Source organism: Poecilia reticulata, chromosome 21, assembly GCF_904066995.2.
Source record: "Poecilia reticulata chromosome 21, P_reticulata-male-v2, whole genome shotgun sequence".
NCBI lineage: Eukaryota > Metazoa > Chordata > Actinopteri > Cyprinodontiformes > Poeciliidae > Poecilia > Poecilia reticulata.
In genome coordinates, this window is record NC_088850.1 from 11,148,315 (window position 1) to 11,168,437 (window position 20,123).

The 20,123-nt window shown below is 38.5% G+C and overlaps 1 long non-coding RNA gene across 1 annotated transcript; it reads left to right on the forward strand.

Annotated features, from left to right (window-relative positions):
- The first annotated feature begins 4,246 nt into the window (after nt 1-4,246).
- Nucleotides 4,247-18,392, forward strand: LOC103457531 (uncharacterized). The gene is made up of 3 exons (XR_532446.3): nt 4,247-4,585; nt 5,333-5,390; nt 18,065-18,392. It is a non-coding gene; the product is annotated as an uncharacterized LOC103457531 (long non-coding RNA).
- Nucleotides 18,393-20,123: the final 1,731 nt, after the last annotated feature.

Sequence of the window (20,123 nt, forward strand, 5' to 3'; positions counted from 1 at the left end):
TCAAAGGCTGACATCTCACAGTTCTGGCCCATCTTGTTGGAAATTGTTGTTTTTCACTTTGAATTCAAAGCCTGGTTGGATAAAATGAAGAAAAAATATGTCAAACCCCTTCAAGAAAGAAAGATAATAAGGTGACATTGAGTGCATGTCTAAGGCATACTAGAAAAAAGTTCTTGAAGAAACTTCACCTGAAAATATGACAAACCTAGCAAAGTAAACAATGTAAATAAAATATGTACCGCACCTGAGTCACAGAGATCGGCCTTGGATTTGAACAGGAAAGACTTCACTGGGTTCTCTGGTTCTGTTTTTCAGAATCTCACGGTATTCTCTCTGCAGTACGTGAGGAGATGTCACGAAGAGACCAAACAGTGCAATCAAAGGCAGATTTTGGAAAACATGAGGAGTATTTCATGTTGCAAATTCTGGGAGAAATGAATTGTTTTGTATTCTTTTTCTAAACTAGAGAGAGGCCAAAGATTTTACCAAGCTATCATTGAACAGGGGTCGTTTTCTCATACAAGGTTTCCAACATCCAGCCTTGAATAAAAAAATAAAAAGGTTAGAAAAAAATCAAAGTAGTCAGCATTTAGAGTTACTCTATCACCGTCTTATTGAAAGATTTTTGAACTTCAATAAGGTCAAAGATATGCTGTATGCTCCATACAACATATTGACCAGCAAAAGATTGCCTTCAGAAGAACCCCAAGGAAACAGAGCCCACCTGTGAATATTTTGATCTTTGAGTATGTACAGTTATTCAGTAAGCATCTCAAAGTTTGGTGGAGGAATGTAAACAAAAGTGACTTTTAAGTCATAAATGATGCACTTTCTGGACCATTTTACAGCAACATTAGCAAGGTATTGCTATTTATTTTCCAACACCATCTGTCCTCAGACAGTGACACGTGGCAGCTGTCACATTACGTCTCATCTTGTCACCTTGCTCTCTAACAGCTTTCTGGGTTTCCTTTCCCTGGACACCTTTAGAGCTTGCAAAAAGCTTTATATGCACTTTGATTCACACCTACACAATGCTCCGACTTTGCACAGTGCTCCCACCAAAAAAAGGCCTTTCTCTTGTCTCCTTTTGTTTTCCGTACGTGTGTTCAACCTCTTCACATCTGCTGCTTCTGCTGTCAAGTTTGAGGTCTTATTTCATCTCTTCCTACCTCTCATATATATATATATATATATATATGATGCTATTTTGAAAGTAGTATTTTATCTAAGTAAACGCACATCTATTTTATGTATTGCACCATGGAATCATTGCACCCACAGACAAAAAACATAGGAACAACACTGGCTATGTAACAGAGGTGAATGTTCTATTACACCCCTTTTGTAGCATCAGATGTGCAAAAAATAGGACATTACAAGGTGTTCCTCTTTAGACAGCAGCTCTAATGTAGCTATGCTCGTGTCTGCATTTTGGTCAGAAAACAAAAACTTTTCCGCTATATTTAAACAGAGTCTATTGGAAGCAGTTTGTTTTATGCAGAGACAAACTAAAAAGTAAATTAAGTGCGTGAACGTTTTAAATAGAGTATTATGTGTTACCATTCGTTGTAAGTTGGGTTCAGTTAATCAAGCTATCTGTCCAGCATTCTTGTACATGGCAGATGTGAGCAAGTTATTTTTGAAATGCAATTATTAGCTATAGTTATTACTTTTTCAAAAAAGTTAAATTAGTAGGGAAAGTAAGTATTGTGCTACTTTGATGGAAAAAACAACAAAACAGCTTAAGTATGGAAGACCATTTTGGATCACCTCTTCCTATAACTTTCAAATATATGTTCAGGTGTTTTTTGATTATGAAAAATTTTAAATCTCTAAGAAAGGAGACAATGCTTTCACTGGTTGAGGTCCTGGTTTTTGGGAGGCTTCTGACCCACACGCAAGACACTCTTGAGACTCAAATACTAAAATACACAGATTAGGTTTATTACTTGAAGACAAAGAATAATGAATGTGCAGTAGTCTTGAACCAAGGGGTGAGGTCCTTGAACAGAAAAAGGAAAACCAGTGGAAACAAACAATTGCTATGATTAAATGAGGAAATGAAGAGCTTATGATAGATTGAAGATAAAAACACCAGGGAGGAATGAGCAGAGTCTGGAGTGTTGGCATGTGTTGGTATAGAGGTGGAGATGAATCTGGAGTTGGTGATTGGAGCAGATGTAACATGGTAGCCGGTCATGGTAGATGAATCAAGTTTGTTATTGAGCAGCTTATATAAGTGAGGAATCTAGTAGGGAACTCTGAGCAGAATTTCCAGGAGTTGACAAAAGTGTAACTTTTAGAACAGAGCACTAGGTAGGTATTACTAAAAATAGTAATGCACAACTAGGAGATTAAAAAAGAGGGCCAGAGGTACTGCAGAGGTTAACATCAGGCGTCAAATGACCAGCAGTCTGCTCCTCTTATTCAGCAGCTGATGAGCTTGATGAATTGCAGATATGTGGGAGCACCCTGCTCAGCCCCACCCTTCAGGGAAAACCTGCATCTCCAGCACAGAGTAAAACACACACTACACAAACACAACAACCCCAAACTCTGACAGCTGAATCCACGCCTGTAACATTTTTTGCAGAGACTCATAGTCTACATCTCTATTGTTGTTACCACATGGAGCCCTGAAAACAGCCTGAGGATACATTAAAATGACTCAACTCCAGCCAAGTTAAACTATTATTGGATTGGAATGGAGCCACAAAGAAGACGAGACTGATAACATAATGGCTCACTCAGTGCCAGTCGTGGTGTAGGGAGAAAATAGTTGAGTGATTATGAAACCAAATAAAAATAGAGTAGTCTGAGAACAAATGAAACACATGGATTAGCATTAGAGAAGATCTATTAGTCTTTCCTGTTTCATAATCAAGCAATATGTGTTGTACACATCATTTTCTTTGGCAGAAATTAATCCACTTTAATGAAGCAAGACAAGTTTATGCTTTAAATTAGGTGAAGGATACAGCAGGTCAGATTCCCTATATATATTCTCCCACTGTTAAATGAATATATCAGCAGAAACACCACTGCCCTCCAGCTAACTTACAGCTGTCTACATTAGACACATGAGGCAGAAACCTTTGCTCAGAAACTGCTAATGTTGCGCAATAACTTTAACATTTATTATTTTTTTCTTTTTATAAACCCTTATCTACAGTTATATTCAAGTACAACTAAAACTTGTAGGTGCTAACAAATATTTCAGTACATCTTGGCCTAATGTATACTCAGTATTACCTTATGCTGAACTTTGTATGACCTGATAATAGCTTACAGCAATGGCGGCTTTAAAGTAAAATTGCCCAGGTTGCCCTACTTTCTGGTGATTATTACATAGCTCCTCATTTGTCAAAACTGCTGACTGCTTAATTAGAAATCCTAATTAGCTGTTATTGTCAGCCTCGAATCAGTATGGCACTCAAGAACCACACTCTCACCATTACAAAACAGTATAATTTCTATTCACTTTTGCTTATTTTGCTTTATTATTTAAATAATTAGTGATTCACATTGTGAATCTATTTGCACAAATTACTGCAGGTATAAACAAGTCACAAAAAATAAGCACATTCACCTCTGACAATCAATTCAACTTGCTTCATCAGTGGCGACAGCCATTTTCCATTCTCATAAATACTTTCTAAATGGATCATGCAAATCAGGCTCAGAATTAGCAGGAGGGATGGTGATGATTTTGTCTCCATCTGTGGCATCGAATGTGGCATCAAATGTCCCCGTTACTACGTAGCTAATTGACAATCGCTGTCATTCTAGTGCATTTAGAAATGGGAGCTGGTCCCAGCTGCATAAATTAAGACCTGTGCTGTTACCTAATTGCTCCGATTAGCATGAGCTCTGTGTCAGAACTGTGATGCTAATCATAGCACAGGTTCGGCAAGCTTCTTCGTCAGACATGGAATTTATAATGTTATTATAACAGCGCCTAACTATGTCCCCTTCTTGCCAAAATGAAGCTCCATGGTTAATTTTTCTGAAATATGTGATTTTGACTGCTTGTTTTATTTTTTTCATGTCGTCTAGCACAATTTGCGGCTATGCTAATGTACAAGCACGCAAATTATGTAAAACTTACTTTGCAAACCATAAGAAGATTTTAGAATTTTCTTGAAAACAAAGCATTTATAATTGCCAAGTTAATGTCCATTGTAGGTGTCATGGCATCTAGGATGTCATGACATGAGGCATTATTATGTAAAATAAACTTTTAAAAAAAAATTTAAATCACGTTATATTCCTTTGTCAAAAATATACCTGGAGTGTTGATTTAATTATTTCATGTGTAAAGGGATCAAAAACAAGTTATAAGTAAATCAAGATACAAAGTATAAAAATAAGCACCCCAACATTATTTTCCTTTTATTCTTAATTTCTCATTCTAATAAGTTCTCTAGTGTTATTTCAGTCAGTAAGTGTGATTCCACATACAACCACCAGGGGCGCCTCTCGCATTGGTGGAATAGAGAAGGTTGAGCACACAGAAGAAGAATAAGCCTCTTAAATGCTAATATAAGCTCAACATATGTGTCTTATCTTTTCTACATCACAGGTCAGTAAAAATTTATTTTGATGCACATATGTTGGTTTCATTTAAAAGCTGAATATGTTATTGAATTGAGTGAAGTAGTGAGTCACACTATGCAATTTCTTATGAGCATTGTGTAGAAAATGGGACATATTTCTGGAGGCTAATAAACGCTAATGCTAGCAGACTTTGTAGATGTGTGTTGAGCTAGCTGAGAAACTAGCTGAAATCCACTTTGAACTAATGGTATTTTTCACTTTTTGGAACGGTTCTTACATAACATGTTGTTTGGGTGTCTTTATTTTTAAAATTGACATTTGTATGGGTTATTGCAAAAGCCAGAGACCACATTGCTATAACATTTGGTGAGTAAATAATGACTGCCTATGTGTGAAGCTTGGTAAAGAGAGACAGCATTAAAGGAGCATTACACCTTTTTCAATTTTGTTGTTGGTTTTTGTGTAAGAGATAAAATAGTATTCCGTTAAAACAAAGTCTACAAGAAAGCTTGATTTGATGGTGAAAAAACAGGATGTTTCTAAAAGAAAAGAAAAGGTAAAAATACAATTCTTTGAAGTAAAAGTCGGGTGAAGAGCTACATGAAATCTGTAGAGAACATCCTTGGGATGAGAATAATTTGCTGCATGCACAGCAATAAATTAGTGGCCTATGTCCCTTTCTTCTCCATCAGCCCATGTTATCCTTACTCTCTTATAGATTGTTTCAGTTCATGCATGACTTAATGGATTCTCTGTCTCCTCTTTTGTGCAGAATATAGACATCAAGGAGTGCTGATAAGACACTAAAACAGGCAGTCATGTGAATCCAGGTGTGTATGACACAAGGAAAGGGAAGGAGTAGTTTTCCTTTAAAGCCTCAGTTTGACAGATTGCCAGTTTAACCTCTTCAAACCATTGGCTGTTGTTGCCATCCACCTAGCATATCAGGCTAATGAAGAGCATGAAGAAGACTAAATGACAGGGGATTGGGAAAGTGGCTAAAAGGGCAGAAAGGGGGATGAAAATCTCCACATGGGGTCATGCATTAAGCTGATCAGTTGGGTGTGAACCCAGTTTAGCCGACTTAAATGAAATCAAAGTGCATTACGCGAAATTGAGCAAATAAAGGTCTGGGCAGTTGTTAGCCTGTCGTGCACCAATGCCATGCAGTACAACATCCTCAGAGGTTAATGCACTCTAATCCTGAGGTTTATCACATGGGTTGGTTTTAAGAGATTTTCTGTCATGCTGTAAAAATGTGTTAATATGTTTGAGTAAAGGATTGATGTACTGAGACATTATCTATAATTTGACTTAAATATTGCTTAGATGATTAGTGGACTCATTTAATATAAAAAAGAAGCACCCAACTAATGCGTGTTATTCTGGCTAAAACCTGTCTAAATAGAGAGGGAAATTATTTTGACATGCACAGTATCAAACAACTTGACTACATTAAATTATGTATAATGCATTATATATTCCAGACACATAGTTACATTTTATAGCACATTCAAGTATGATCCCTTCAGCTGTTATTGAAATGCTGCTTATATCAAACATAACCCAAAAGAACATTGACTTTGCAATTACTCAGTTTTAAGTGAAGTTCTCCATGAACAGGATGGCACAGTCAATGCAGCTGCAGACATAAGCAATAGGGCTACGCAGAGAAATTTGCTGACAGCATGAAAGAACCAGCAAAGGGCATTGTTTCAGTTTATATGCGCTCACAAGGACTCACCATGATACGACGACTAAGAGGTAATGGGGACAGCAGGTGGAGGTTTTGTGTCCTAAAATTATTTTTTAATAAAGAGTTTAGAATAAAGCGGAATTATTCAAAGTACACATCCCACAAATTGTAATGTTCTACAAACAGTCACCTATGAATCCATTAATATGAAAAGTGCCTGAGTCTTCAATTCGGACACAACAGAATATGTAAATATTTCAATGAAAAATTGATTCTGTTTTAAGGATTTTTTGTCACTGCCTGATCCACAACTGTGTTGATCCCTAGAGAGACATCCGACATGCAAGCCATTACATGATGATGCATGGAAATGTTTCACTGAGAAAGATAGGGTGATACAAAACTGACAGACCAATCTTTGTCTTACGAGGTGTGTGTTGGTTCTTTTGATGTCTTAACATTTTTTCAAATGTTTATTTTTTTTTCTCTTTTTTTTTGCCTGCCATTAACAACAAATAGGTTTTGTGATTTCACAACAGCTGTCATCTGAAAAAAAAGGTATTTTGATTTATTTTTGGATTATTTGTGTGAAAATAAGCACATTACAGTCTCTTTAATTAAGAATGCTCTTTTATTGGGTTGGTGATCAGACAGAAGATAATTAAGAATGGGGGAAAATGAATGGGCAAGCCAAATTACATCCTTTCGGAAATGGGCTCAGGGAATATTAAGTGAACAGGATGTCTCACAGTATTGATAATATTATCAGTTATACATTCAGATCTTGTGTCTAGCTGAATAGACTGTGGCTTATTCTGGGACATTTGGAAATGTGAGGTGAATTTTAAACATTTGTCTGAAAGAGGGAGAATTGATATATCAGTAAAATGTATAGATTTATCGTGTTTTGTCTATATTTTTCTTTGTGAACTTTTTTTAAAGTTCATTACAGCATAAAAAAAACTCGAATAGAGACACCCTCCTTCATATTTTAGAGTTAAAAAAAATTGCATTTGTCAAGGAATTGTTGACAAAATGGAAGCATTTAGCAAAAAGAAAAGATGAGATGTCAATCAAAACTGTGGCTATCAAAGTGCACATTCAAAGACAGTGGCTTGGCCAGAAAAAAATTTATATGTAATTAATGAAGCTTATGTGTACAGTAACTGACATCTAAAACTGTTTTTCTATGTTTTTTTCCCCACATTATCACCCCCTTTGCTCCCCCACCTCCTTTCAGCCTCACCTCATCTCCCCCATGAACCCTATCTTTCTCAGTGAAACATTTCCCATGCACATGCTGCTAGAGGAAGGCAGCTGAGCCTCTTTGAGCACCAGCAGCTGCAATGGTGTGATAAGGTAGCAAAAACCCAGGCCCGGGGTTTATTTTTTAGCCACGGTCAGAATCCTAGTGTTGTAGAGGTTTTGAGCACAACAGCGATACATCACCACTAAGGCCATTTTCGTCATTCCTCATACAATTTTATGGCCCTAAATGAAGACCTGCAGCCCATGTTGAAGTTTTTACCTCAACTGCTTTGTCAAAGGAAGAGAAAAGAGGATAGAACAAGAATGGATAAGATGAAGGGGGGAGGGGGGAACCTAAAATGACAAAAAGCATCACAACAAGGCCGTTTTCCATTTCCACCAAGGTGACAGTGATCTATGTCTCCTGTTGAGCAATATACTTTGTTTTCTCCTTCTGTCCTTTAATCTCAGATAGACAATATAGATAGAGAGTACATCAGTTCAAGGAAGGATAAGGCCCACCCTGTGGTGCTTTATCAATGACATTCTGCTGGAAATTCACCGTGTCAGCGTACTGTACAGATTGCATGTAAAGCATGCCCCTTCCATCGGTTCCAAGTTTAAAATGTAGTAATGGAACTGCGTCTTTTGTTGTCGGACTGTAGAACGCCTTTCACTTTCATGTAAGAATTGAATTCATATTTATTTATACGGTACACAACAGTACCTGCATGCGACAAAGTGCTTTCAAAATGTAGTAAAAGAAGGTACAAAGTACAGCATAATTAATTTAAGGTTATAGTAAATAAGAAAACTTATTGGCACATATTTGCATCATGAATTTGCATGTTCTGCCTTAAAATTTGAATGACTTATCAAAAACATGAATGTAACGCATCTTAATATCCTTACTGTTAAAAGTGGATTGTTTTTCAACTTTAACATTGTACAGTTTTCCCTATATAATTAGTCAAAATGATCAAGAAAAAAAAAATATAGTAGCCATAAATACCAGCACACCACCAACATTTTGTTTGGGCTGTTACTGATATTGAATTTTTGTTATTGTTCTTTGAATAACATAGACATGCAAAAGAAACGCATGTACTGTTTGGGATGATCAAACATGTCAGATCAGAACATACAATGATGTGTATTTTGTCAAGGACAATAACGAGTCCACACACAGACTGGTGGTTGATTGAGTGATCTACTGGTGCTTTAAGAGCCACCTGGAGCCTAACCTTCTAAAGACAGTGGAGTGTGTATCACTGTGTGGTTTGGTTCATCCATAAAACAGGACAGCTTTAGGGTGCAATGAACATTTAGGTTTGTGGTTAGGATCATTTGGGCTGACCTTCCCTCCATCTCAAACTTGTACAGCTCTAAGGTCAGGAAAAGGGCATGCAACATCTCTGCAGACCCCACCGTTTAGATTTTAACCCTGTGGTTGGTGCCATGTAGTGATATTTTGAAAAACCATCTCCTACATAGACCGTCTCTTTGGACAATTTCAATTTTTTTTCAGTGTTCTTTCCTACTGAAAGACCAACTGCTGGCATGTTTGTGTTTGTAGAGTCAAACTGATTTTTATTTTGAAATCCTGGTTTATTACAGACGTGATACTTGTTAGATATCAAGCTTCCCATAGCTTTTTGAGGATTAACAAAAAGCTATGTTTATCCTCAGCATGTAGAGGATCATGGATCCTCTACCATATTTAACAGGGAGCTTGAGAAGTTGTTCCTCAGATTCTTTCTTGGCTTTGCTGCAAACCGAAATCGACTGTTTGGTGCCAAGAAGCTTCTTTGTTCAACATACATTGTTCCAGTATAAGCCACAGTAACTGTTAACATGCTTTACTTGTTTAAGTTTGTCACAATAAAGGACAGAAAGTACCTTTTGCTGAAATGTTTCCCAAAAAAGCTTATCATGTAGCCTGTAGCACAAAAATCGAATTTGTCATTGCAGTTGTTTCAGAAGGAGCTTTAGAAATTGCTTTTCCTCTAGCTCTGTAAGTATCCTACTTATTATGTATAATTGCAAGATAAACATCACCCAGCCGAGTGGCCAATGACCCAAAAGAAACAGTTCTGTGTGACATCATAGTTATGACACAAGAAGACAAAAAATACAATTTGGTGAATTTAAAAAGAAGTAAAATCTAAACATTAAAATAATTCACTGACATTAAATTTAACAGAACTGTAAGGATATACAGGAAAAACTACTTTTTACGCATTTTACCAGAGGTTCCAACAAATAAGGCAGACTATGTGTAACGTGCAACTCTAATTCCCAGTAATGAACATGTGACATTCACAGTGGCAAATTAAGCCATATGTTAATGATTAGGCATCAGAGGCCCACAGTTTTAACCTCCTACCCTTTTATTTCACATATTTAAAGGCTACTTTTAAATGTCAAGATTTCTCATAGTTACAAGGATGTTAACCTACCCACTAGCCCTCACATTCTCACACTGCACAAAATCTGATGCTTCCTGTCATATTTTACCACTTTCTATTCCCTATGTCTTTTCAATTATGGCTAATTGCCTCTCTAAATACGGGTGGATAGTGAAAAGATGACGCCTGAAATGCCAAAGTCATTGGGCTGCTTATTGAAAGCAGCGTTCCTCTGTCCCAGCATGCAATTCCTGCATTGATTTTCAGAAGGCGACGCTGTTGATCCATGAAGGCAACATGGTGGCATATATTAGAGTCATTTGAGCCAATTAGAGTGATGTATGTCTCGGCAGCCGGTGGTGCCACAGTGTGCGACACACTCAAATAGAGACACCCTCCATCATATTTCAGAGTAATTAGAAAAACATCACGGGCCACAAGAGGCGGGTTGGGCTGAGCGTGCGACTCCTGGCACACTGTGACACTGCCATGGACAAACAGCAAACACTATTTAACGTTGATTTATGATGCAGATTTTTCCTCCGCATATCACTTCATTTGTCTTCATTTTAGGGGGGGAAATATCTTCTTCACAAGTCAAATCACAGATGATTTACCTGGCAATATTAGGAAGGGAACACCTCCACCGCCTGCTGAATTAAAGCCTTACCCCAGAGCTGCAGAGAGTGCTCCGGGTTCCTCGCAGGTCCCTCAGTGTCATAGCAAAGACTAAAAGGAGCTTAACTCAAGCAGCCAACCCTAGGAGGCCTATTTCTGAAAGAATTGGGATGGTAGAGTTGTGTGAAAAATATAAACTGTTTGTGTGTGTGGGACACAAACCCTATTTTTCTCTTCACTGCTCCCATGGGCAGCCACCTAAATCCTCCCCTATAGACCCATACATATATAAACAGCAAACAGTTGCTACAGCTGTTTGTGTATATGTGTATAACGTTTTATGTTTACACTTGTGAGTAATAAATAAAACTGACAATTGCATGTGCCACATACACGGTTGAAACAAGATATTTACACACACCAAATAAAGATATACACTTTTTTTTTACACTGAAGATAAAACAAAATGTCAGTCAGATACTGTAAAGCCAATAAGCTTGATCCTCGTGTTCCCCGTGTGTTGTATTATCACAGGTTCAAATATTATCAGAAAAAGGTGTTACATTATCTTGTTGTATATGCTGTAAAGTTAATCTTTACTTAACTGGGGCAGATGTGGGGTGAAATGGAAACCTAGACTGAAACGATAAGCTCCAGTGTAGAAAAGTAGCTCAGGTTTTTCTCTGTATGACAAATTGAGTCGAAACGATGCCCCATACTCTTGACAGAGTGACTGCGTCCTATTTTACCTTTTGCTCTACCTGCATTTGTTTGTTGGTCTCAGCAGGTTCAGATCAGATTATGCAGTTATAAAGTGTTACATGTGGTACAGGTGCTACTTGAAAATGTGCAAAACTGTCACTGACTCACTGCCTTCTCTGACAGTTGTCCTTGCAAAAGCGACTATACTCCTGGATTTTTTATTTTTTTTTGGAAATTGATAAATGGTTTTTAGCATGTTTTGTATGTAAAATACTAAGAAGTGTGGGAAGCATTTGTATTAACCCCCCGTTCCGAAACACCCATCTGGGTGTTATAAGCAATCACCCAGAGAAACAATGGGATGGTATAGATAAAACTGTACTGATGTGTTAAAATCTAAAGAAGACATGGCAAGATTTGAAAATAAATGTTTATTGAGGCTCTTCATTCAACCTGACTAAGCTTCAGTTATTTTGCAAATATAAATTGTAAAAGAATTTAGATGGACAGATGAATGGGTCTGCAATCTTCCCTTATCGATATATAAATATCTATTATCTGGATTTGAATTAGAAAATTATCCTGTCGTACCTTTATTTCACAAAGTCAACATAGGTTACGTTGACAATTAAACAAAACACCAGAATTCAGCTGTGTTTGTGATGTTGGTTGTATAAAATGGTCATTAAGTTATGTTGTTAGCTGTCCTGCTCCTTCCGAGTTTCTTTGCATCTTTCCTGAGGCCCGTCCTAATCCAGACAGATCCTGCTTTTCCTTGAACGGAACACCAAAAGGGGTTTTAATCACTGGTAATTGAAGACCCTGCTGCGAGTAAATGAGCTTTAATCTGACAGACGGAGTGTGAACCATTAGCACCGTGGGTTTAAGCATTTGCATGGCGCTTTTAGTGCAGTGCAGATTGAGGGAGGATTTATCGAAGTGTCAGTAGCTTTACAGTTGTGCTGAAAAGCCATTTCTGATTTCAGCTGGTTGGGTATTTTTAGCTCGTGCAAAGCATCTTAGATAAGCACCCCTTTAACGCACTAGAGACAGCTCCGACATTAAACACACAACTAAAAGCTGTTTTGATTGTGAAACACATACACACATGTTAATGTTAGTCATCATTAATTGACCAATAAGTTTTACCACTGTTTCACATTAAACAGATACATTCTGATACATTTTCCATTTAAAACGTGCTCCATCTCCACATTCTGTATGTTTTATGTTTTCATTCTCCATAGGATTGATACCACAGTTTATGGGGGGACAGAAATAAACAAAAAGAAATTTGAAGATATGACATTAGCATGAATTAAAAGTTGGGAATGTTTTACATATAAACACAGCAACCGGATCTTTCTATGTGTGAAAGACATTTTGTATATATTCTGTGGCTGATTTTATTTCTCTGCTTTCTGTAAAGATTTGACCAGTCAGTTTTTACCGATTTTTCTTTAGGCACTATAATTCATGAGGTGCAAAAACATTTCCTTTTAGCCTTCCAATAGTCTTTTGTATTATATCCAGAAACAACATCCCACTGTTGGTGTGAGAGAATAATCACTTTAAAGCTGATGTACTCATAGCAAAGACAAATGATTCAGACTCCACATTTTACAGGATAGCATCTTATATAAATTGCTAGCATGTTTGCTATCATCAATCTCCATTAATGTTTTATCGGGAAAATAGTCTGTAACTCTCAGGTTTCCAAAAGATGTAAAAAAAATCTCTTACTCATTACTCTGGTATTTTGCAAGTAGAAATAATGCTGTGAATCCTGAGTGAAAACAGTAGATGCTTGTCTCCACACAATATCTAGGTTCTATTGTGTGTTTGCATTTTTTCTACTTTTCTTGACAGTTAATTTTTCATTGTTCTCCACTCAAGAAAGACATTAACTGTCTGGCCCATTTTCATCAAGCAGAAATTTAAATATTTTAGAAGTTTCAACTGAAATTTTCTTATCCACGCCTCTGTGCTACTCTTTGACCGTATCAGCTCCTGAAGTGTTAGAAGTCGTGATCCACAAGTGGATTAGTGGCTTCTGAGCTGGCTCATCTACAGATTAAAATCCATCTTTGTTTTCTGCCCTCTTCTATTACTGGTAATTAGTTAATCCTCTAATCCAGCTCCTGGTCAGCAGGAACACTCTCCAAAGACAGCTTGCTTGCTTGGCCAAAGCTTAAGCTGCTACGACAAAAAGCTGTTGCCAGACTCTGAATCAGTTTTATAACAAGTGGTGAGAACACACAATTTCTTGTTGACAGATTTGTGTGAAATGGATCTGGCTAACTGTAAATTTGTAGACTTTGTCAGACTGTGTAAAAGATGGAACTATGGATGATTTGTAACAACTGTGAGCATTTGCAGTTCCACTTTCTTGGTCCAGCCGGATACGCATCAAAAGTTCTTTTAGTTATTCACAACAACTGAATAACTAAATGTTTTATTCTACATTCTTCTCATAAATACCTAGTTAAAAACACACTTCACAGTACCAGCATCAACTGCTCTTAAAGTAAAAAAAGGCTTTTATTTGTTAGCCCCTGTTTTTGATCAAATACATTAAGTCACAAGTTGAGCTTCTAGAGAGTTTTTTATTCATATTCACTACTTTCTGATCATGATGAGTCATAGTCAATAGATTTAAATCACACATAAGTCTCAAAAACAAAGACTCGTGACTTGCCTCAAAGTTTGGGACAAGTCAAACTTGCACTTACAATTCAAGTAATCACAAGCCAGTAAAGTTGTGATTTATTAGCCAGGAAAAATTGCTGACCTCAGGGTATAATTGGTTTGTAACAATCTATTTATGTTAGTTATAGTTTGTTGACACTGATGTCCGTCCGTCCGTCCATCCATTTTCTTCCGCATATCCGGGGTCGGGTCGCGGGGGCAGCAGCTTCAGAAGGGAGGCCCAGACTTCCCTCTCCCCAGCCACTTCTTCCAGCTCTTCCGGGGGAACCCCAAGGCGTTCCCAGGCCAGCCAAGAGACATAGTCCCTCCAGCGTGTCCTGGGTCTTCCCCAAGGCCTCCTCCCAGTGGGACGTGCCCGGAACACCTCACCAGGGAGGCGCCCAGGAGGCATCCTTACCAGATGCCTGAGCCACCTCAACTGGCTCCTCTCAACGTGGAGGAGCAGCGGCTCTACTCTGAGTCCCTCCCGGATGACCGAGCTTCTCACCCTATTTCTAAGGGAGGGCCCAGCCACTCTGCGGAGGAAACCCATTTCGGCCGCTTGTGTCTCTGATCTTGTCTTTTCGGTCATGACCTAAAGCTCATGCCGAAGCTCATGACCAGGATGCCTTCCCCACTAGAGAGGTGACGTTACATGTCCCAAGAGCCAGCTTCTGCAGCCGAGGATGAGACCGCCAGGGTCCCCTTCCTTGCCTGCCGCCGGTAACACATTGCACCCGACCCCTTTGGCCCCTCCGACAGGTGGTGAGCCCATTGGAAAGGGGACCCACGTCTCCTCTTCAGGCTGGGCTCCGTGGGTAAAAGCCCGGCCACCAGGCGCTCGCCATCGTGCCCTACCTCCAGGCCTGGCTCCAGAGTTGGGCCCCGGTGACCCGCGTCTGGGCGAGGGAACGCCAGATCCAAAGTTTTTACTCATCATAAGGGGTCTTTGGGCTGTGCTTTGTCTGGTTCCTCACCTAGGACCTGTCTGCCTTGAGTGACCCTACCAGGGGCATGAAGCCCCAGACAGCATAGCTCCTAGGATCATTGGGACATTCAAACCCCTCCACCACGATAAGGTGCCAGCCCAAGGAGGGGTGAAACTGATGTCTCTCAAATAAAATTATATATGAGCTCTGTATTACTTTGTACTTGACTTCAGAACAAGCTGAAGTTAAGTTTACTCCAACATCTTGACGTCTTGCTGAACCATTAAAAAAGTCTTTCCTCTTCCAATTTAAAGAGCCTCCAGTTGAAAACAATCACCGCACTTCAATCTATACCTCTTAATTCCAAACTTTCATATATCAATAACTGTTAAATTATAGCTGAAGTAGAAGTAGTCTGAATTGGTGTACACAGAGCAATACCTTCACTGATGCAGAATTGATTAGCCTGATGAGATAAGAGAGGTGAAACTGCGGCCAAACTCCAGCCATACCTCTCCTAGTGAGAAATCGCACTGGACAGGTAATCGGAATGAAGATAAACCAGTGCCACTGGGATCTTAATTACTTTGTGGGTAATCTAATTATACTGCCACGCACAGTCTGCCAGTCTTTCAGTTTATACTAACAGCATTAAATCCAAAGACAAGTAGATGCCATATGTTAAGTCTGAAGCTGTCATCTTGCATTGAGGACTCTTCCTTACTTTCCATTTGTGTCAGGTGTTTCCCTCAGTGGCAAAATGGAACAAATGTTGAGGGATAATTGATTACACTAATGAAATTGCTCGTGTAGTACACATGCACACACATCACAGAATTTGTTAATGTGCTCACTGATTCTTAGGCAGAAAACGAGGGCTAGATAAGAGTTATCCAATTATTTAATCTAATGGACAGCATTTGAATGCATATTTGTTAATACACATTACCATCATGGTAAATATAAAGTACACCCTTCAGCATCCATAAGGGTCTAAAATATTCAGTAGTATCACATTTTTACCAGGTTGTAGACTTATTTGCTTTATCCAATGAGGAGCAGGAAATCCAAACAACTATTGTCTGACTGTAGTTCCTCTGAGACTTAAAAAGCGGCCATCATGTAAATTATTTTAAAAGCCTTTTGTCACAAGTCCAGTATGTTTAAAATTCACAGCGAGAGGCAAGATGACCGGTGGAAAACGGGCATCAGTGACCTTGCAAGGATAAGTGGATGGATGGAAAAAGATTTTGGCAAAAACGGCATCATTAAGATTTTGTCATCGTTAGAACTGAAGTAATTTCTGCTCTGTTTTGATCCAGCGTTGCTTCTCTGACCTGTATAATGTTGGCATCTTCCTGCCAAAATTACACTTCACATTTGGGAACAATGCAGTGATTTTAATAGTTCTACTTCTCCCTACATAATGCATCTGTTTTTGCACTCCTGGGGGTTTCGGTACACTTCTGTAATGTTGCTGTTAAGATGTTATTTCAAGAACACTGTAGCAAAATCTAGTTCTCCATCTGCAGTTACTTTTCGTATCTAAAAATTGACTTCATGCTGATTTAAAGTATTTAATGGTTTAAATGGAAGATAAAGCAGTGATGCGAAATAACACTGCAGGTGCAGATAAACACACTTCCTCAGGTGGCTCAGAATGTGTCTTCACTCTCCCATTATTCTGAACCTCATGTAAGTGGCCACCCATCTACTTATATTGGTTAAAAAGCTTCCTAATCAAGTAAACAGTTTGTGTTAAATTTACATTGTTACATCAGACAATGCAGATTGAGATGGCATTTCATTATCCATATAAGTCTCTCACTTTTTGTTTTTAAGAAAGGGAGAATTCAGATGGAGGAAATTTCTGCTTTTGACTGGCATTATTAACAAATGCTTATTTATCATTTTTAGAGTGATATGCTTTGTAAAACAATGGAGAGGTCCACTGTAATTTATTTATGTTTCATATTTATGGCATCATATTACTTTGTTGTGATATTTGTTCTTAACATATAGCTTCATTGTTACCAAATCAACCTTCTTTTTTTTTTTTTGTAACGACTTTTTGGGCTTTTCTGATTTGTTTGCGTGGAATGTTCCATCTGCACAACAACGTCTTTTATGTCCCTCTGTGCATGTGTGTTTATCACAGCTCAGATGAGAGTTAAAATTTAACTGTCCTGACAAATGTGCCTCTTCCAAACCGCCTACACCCCCGCAAAAGGCTTGTTAAAGTGCTACAGTACCAGGAGACCATTTGTCACTGAATGCTAAATAAACAGCAAAGAACAGACAAGTAATTGCTGTATCCGAGTGTGTGGTCTCTGCTCGGTAAGTGGTGCACGAGGTGGGAGATGTTTTCACTTTTGAGGGTTTTTTTTTATTGTTTTTTTTATTTGGAAGACTGCAGCTGCACACTTACTTTGATAAATTAAATAACGAACTTACTGTATGTGCAACATTACTTTATTCTGCTTTATCTTTCTGTCTAAAACTATTTCTTTGGGAATAGTCAGAAAGGAGACATCTACACATCCTAATAGCTGGCAGCCATACCAATGTAGTCATAAATATAACAGTAAGACAATAAATGTTCTGTAAGTAACTAAAAGCACCGACTCCATCAAAACCCTTGCCACATTGTTTATGTGCACAGGTTTCACTTCCGTGGCCGTCAGTGATGGCAGTGCAGCCCTCCACCTTCACCTTCAATGTGAAATCATGTAAAACGAATCCCATCGCTTGGGAGAAAATCTGGCTTTCATAATTTAAACTATCATCAGCCTTTATCTTGCAGTTCAGAACAACCAAAATAATGTTGGCGGTTGCTGTTCTCTAAATCATGACCATGTGTCTGATGATACATTTTCCATATAACACTTGTCACATGTCAGAGTGAGAGCAGAGCTTTACATAGGCCTTAGTGGGTCACTGTGCCAAAGATCTGCCTCTTCTAAAGAAGTTCAACATCATTTGCATTCCCCCTCACACTGCACATTTACACACATTTAATAATAATAGGGTGGGACTACTGAGGAATGTGTCCATGCAAGCAAAAACATTCAGCCCATGGTTTGGCAGAAACTCGCTGCCAAGTCTTCTAATTTGCCCTCGCTGTGTTTTCTCCTCCTTGTGCAATCAGGCTTTTGTGCATTTGTATGGATAACTGGGATAAAGACAAAGAGCTAAGCCTATTTATTTCCTCTCAGACAGGAGCTGTTGGTGCGTGACCGGGAAGAACTCTGGAGGCAGTGCTGACTGAAGCAGGCAAGCTGTGTGGATTCAGCTTGTCTGAAGCCAGAGTTCTGTCAGTGACCAAACCACAGCAGAAAATCAGCCTTTGTTTTCCAATGCAGGCAGATGAAGCAGACAGATCCAATGCATGTACAATAGTATTGATGTTAAATAATCCTTCCAATGAACTGCTTGCATCTTGTCGTAGATAACGGTACAAAACTGAACTTGAAGAGCAGCATGTATTCATAGTTGAACTCCATTTCAACCCGTTTCTTTTTTTTAAAGAGCATTCAGGACAGATCATTGTTTTAAGGTAATCTTTTCTGCCTACCGCCTTGAGCACTGTGCAGTTGTTTATCCTGCGTCACATTTACCATTACTGGCACAGGAATAGTACGACAACCATTTTGTTCACAACTACCCTAAATTTCCCATTATTTCCATTTCCTGTGTTAATAAAAGTGGAAATACTTGGGATACTCTCCCATATCCAAGAAAGACGCATTACTGCCAGTTAATTTAGAAGTATACTTTAAAGTGTGTTATTTCCAATTTCTTCCTAGAGTTGTGATGTTTCTGTGCTGGAGAAAAATGTGTCACATTTGTTTTTTCTTCTTCCTATCATAACATTTAGGCTTCCTTGGGTAAAAAGAGTTTGCATTGAGCACAGAAGGCTGAATGTGGGATCATTATTATCTTTACACCAATGTTTTTTCAGAATGCTCATGACGGGAAACTTCTCAATGTAGATTTTGTTCTTTGTCTATAGCTTTGTCTTCTTAAGACAAAAAAACATAATAGTTTTGATTGGCTTTAAAGTGTTTCATGGTTTAGATAATTGTTTTCCATACAAAAGTTTCTTTCAACATTACCAGGTTTGACTATGAAAGCAATGCAAGGTAGCTTGATTACAGTCTATTTTGACCTAAAAAAATAACAACAAAAAAACACAATTACTGCATACCTCTATACCAGACCAGCAATAGAATAGAGGCAAACTGACTGTTAACATGTGTGAAGAATATTAAATTGGTATCATCTGATTAGGCAACATGGTGATGGGTCCTGGGATGACATTTTTGTTCAAAAATGTCATAAAACTTGCTCATGTTAAACCAGCACAACTCTTGGATCTTGGCATTTCGTGGCCCTCCTTTGGTCTTTCTGACGTCATGCCCAGGCGGTGTCGGACGCCATCTGTTGTTCTCGTGGAGACAAGAAGTTTCCTGCCTTGTGCATTAAGCTGCACAGGTGAAAAAATGAACCTGTCCAGTATCAGGAATATCTCAACAGGCTAACAAGATAAATAAACGCTTCTTTAAGCATTGCAATTCTGGAATCCTTTAAAGGGCTACAGGAAAAATACTAAGCAGCAAAATAAGATCAACTTGACAGAAGACTTTAGTAAACATTTATTTATTGCAGTCTTTTCTGTTTTTCTGGCAGTGCAAAAAAAAGGGGAGAAAATAGAGAAGGAACTATGCTGGGAGTGATGCACAAATTCTGCCCTCTGCCCTTCATTTGGAAGGAAGGCCATGTGTTGTTCCTCTGCTCCTCCTTCCCCTCAATGCTCAGGAGGAATATCTAATACTGCTGCTTTTGCTGTCTGTATACATTGTGAATTCCAGTTACGGTGTGTCTGAATCATTGGTATTCAGGTCGCAGGGTCCGAAGAGTGGATGTGCCCGCCAGAATCGACACGTACAGGTTTATTGAAATACTCTTCTTGCTCTTCTGGTAATTGCTCTCTATCTTGTTTCCACTCACTCCCTTCTCGTCTTATTTCTGTTTTCTAATTCTGTCACTTGTTTTGCCCCTTCTTTCTTTGTCTCATTCCTTATTTGTCCTCCTTATTTTTTTATTCCGTTCACAACCTCATTTTCCCCTTGCTTCTTTATTCACTTTGTCTCCATTATTTTCAAGCCTCTCCTGGTTTCTGGCTGCACTTCATTTCCATTCTCCCCTATCGCACCTCAGAGTTCTTTTTCCACCCATAAGACAGGAGGGGAGAATAACGAAGATTCCATCATC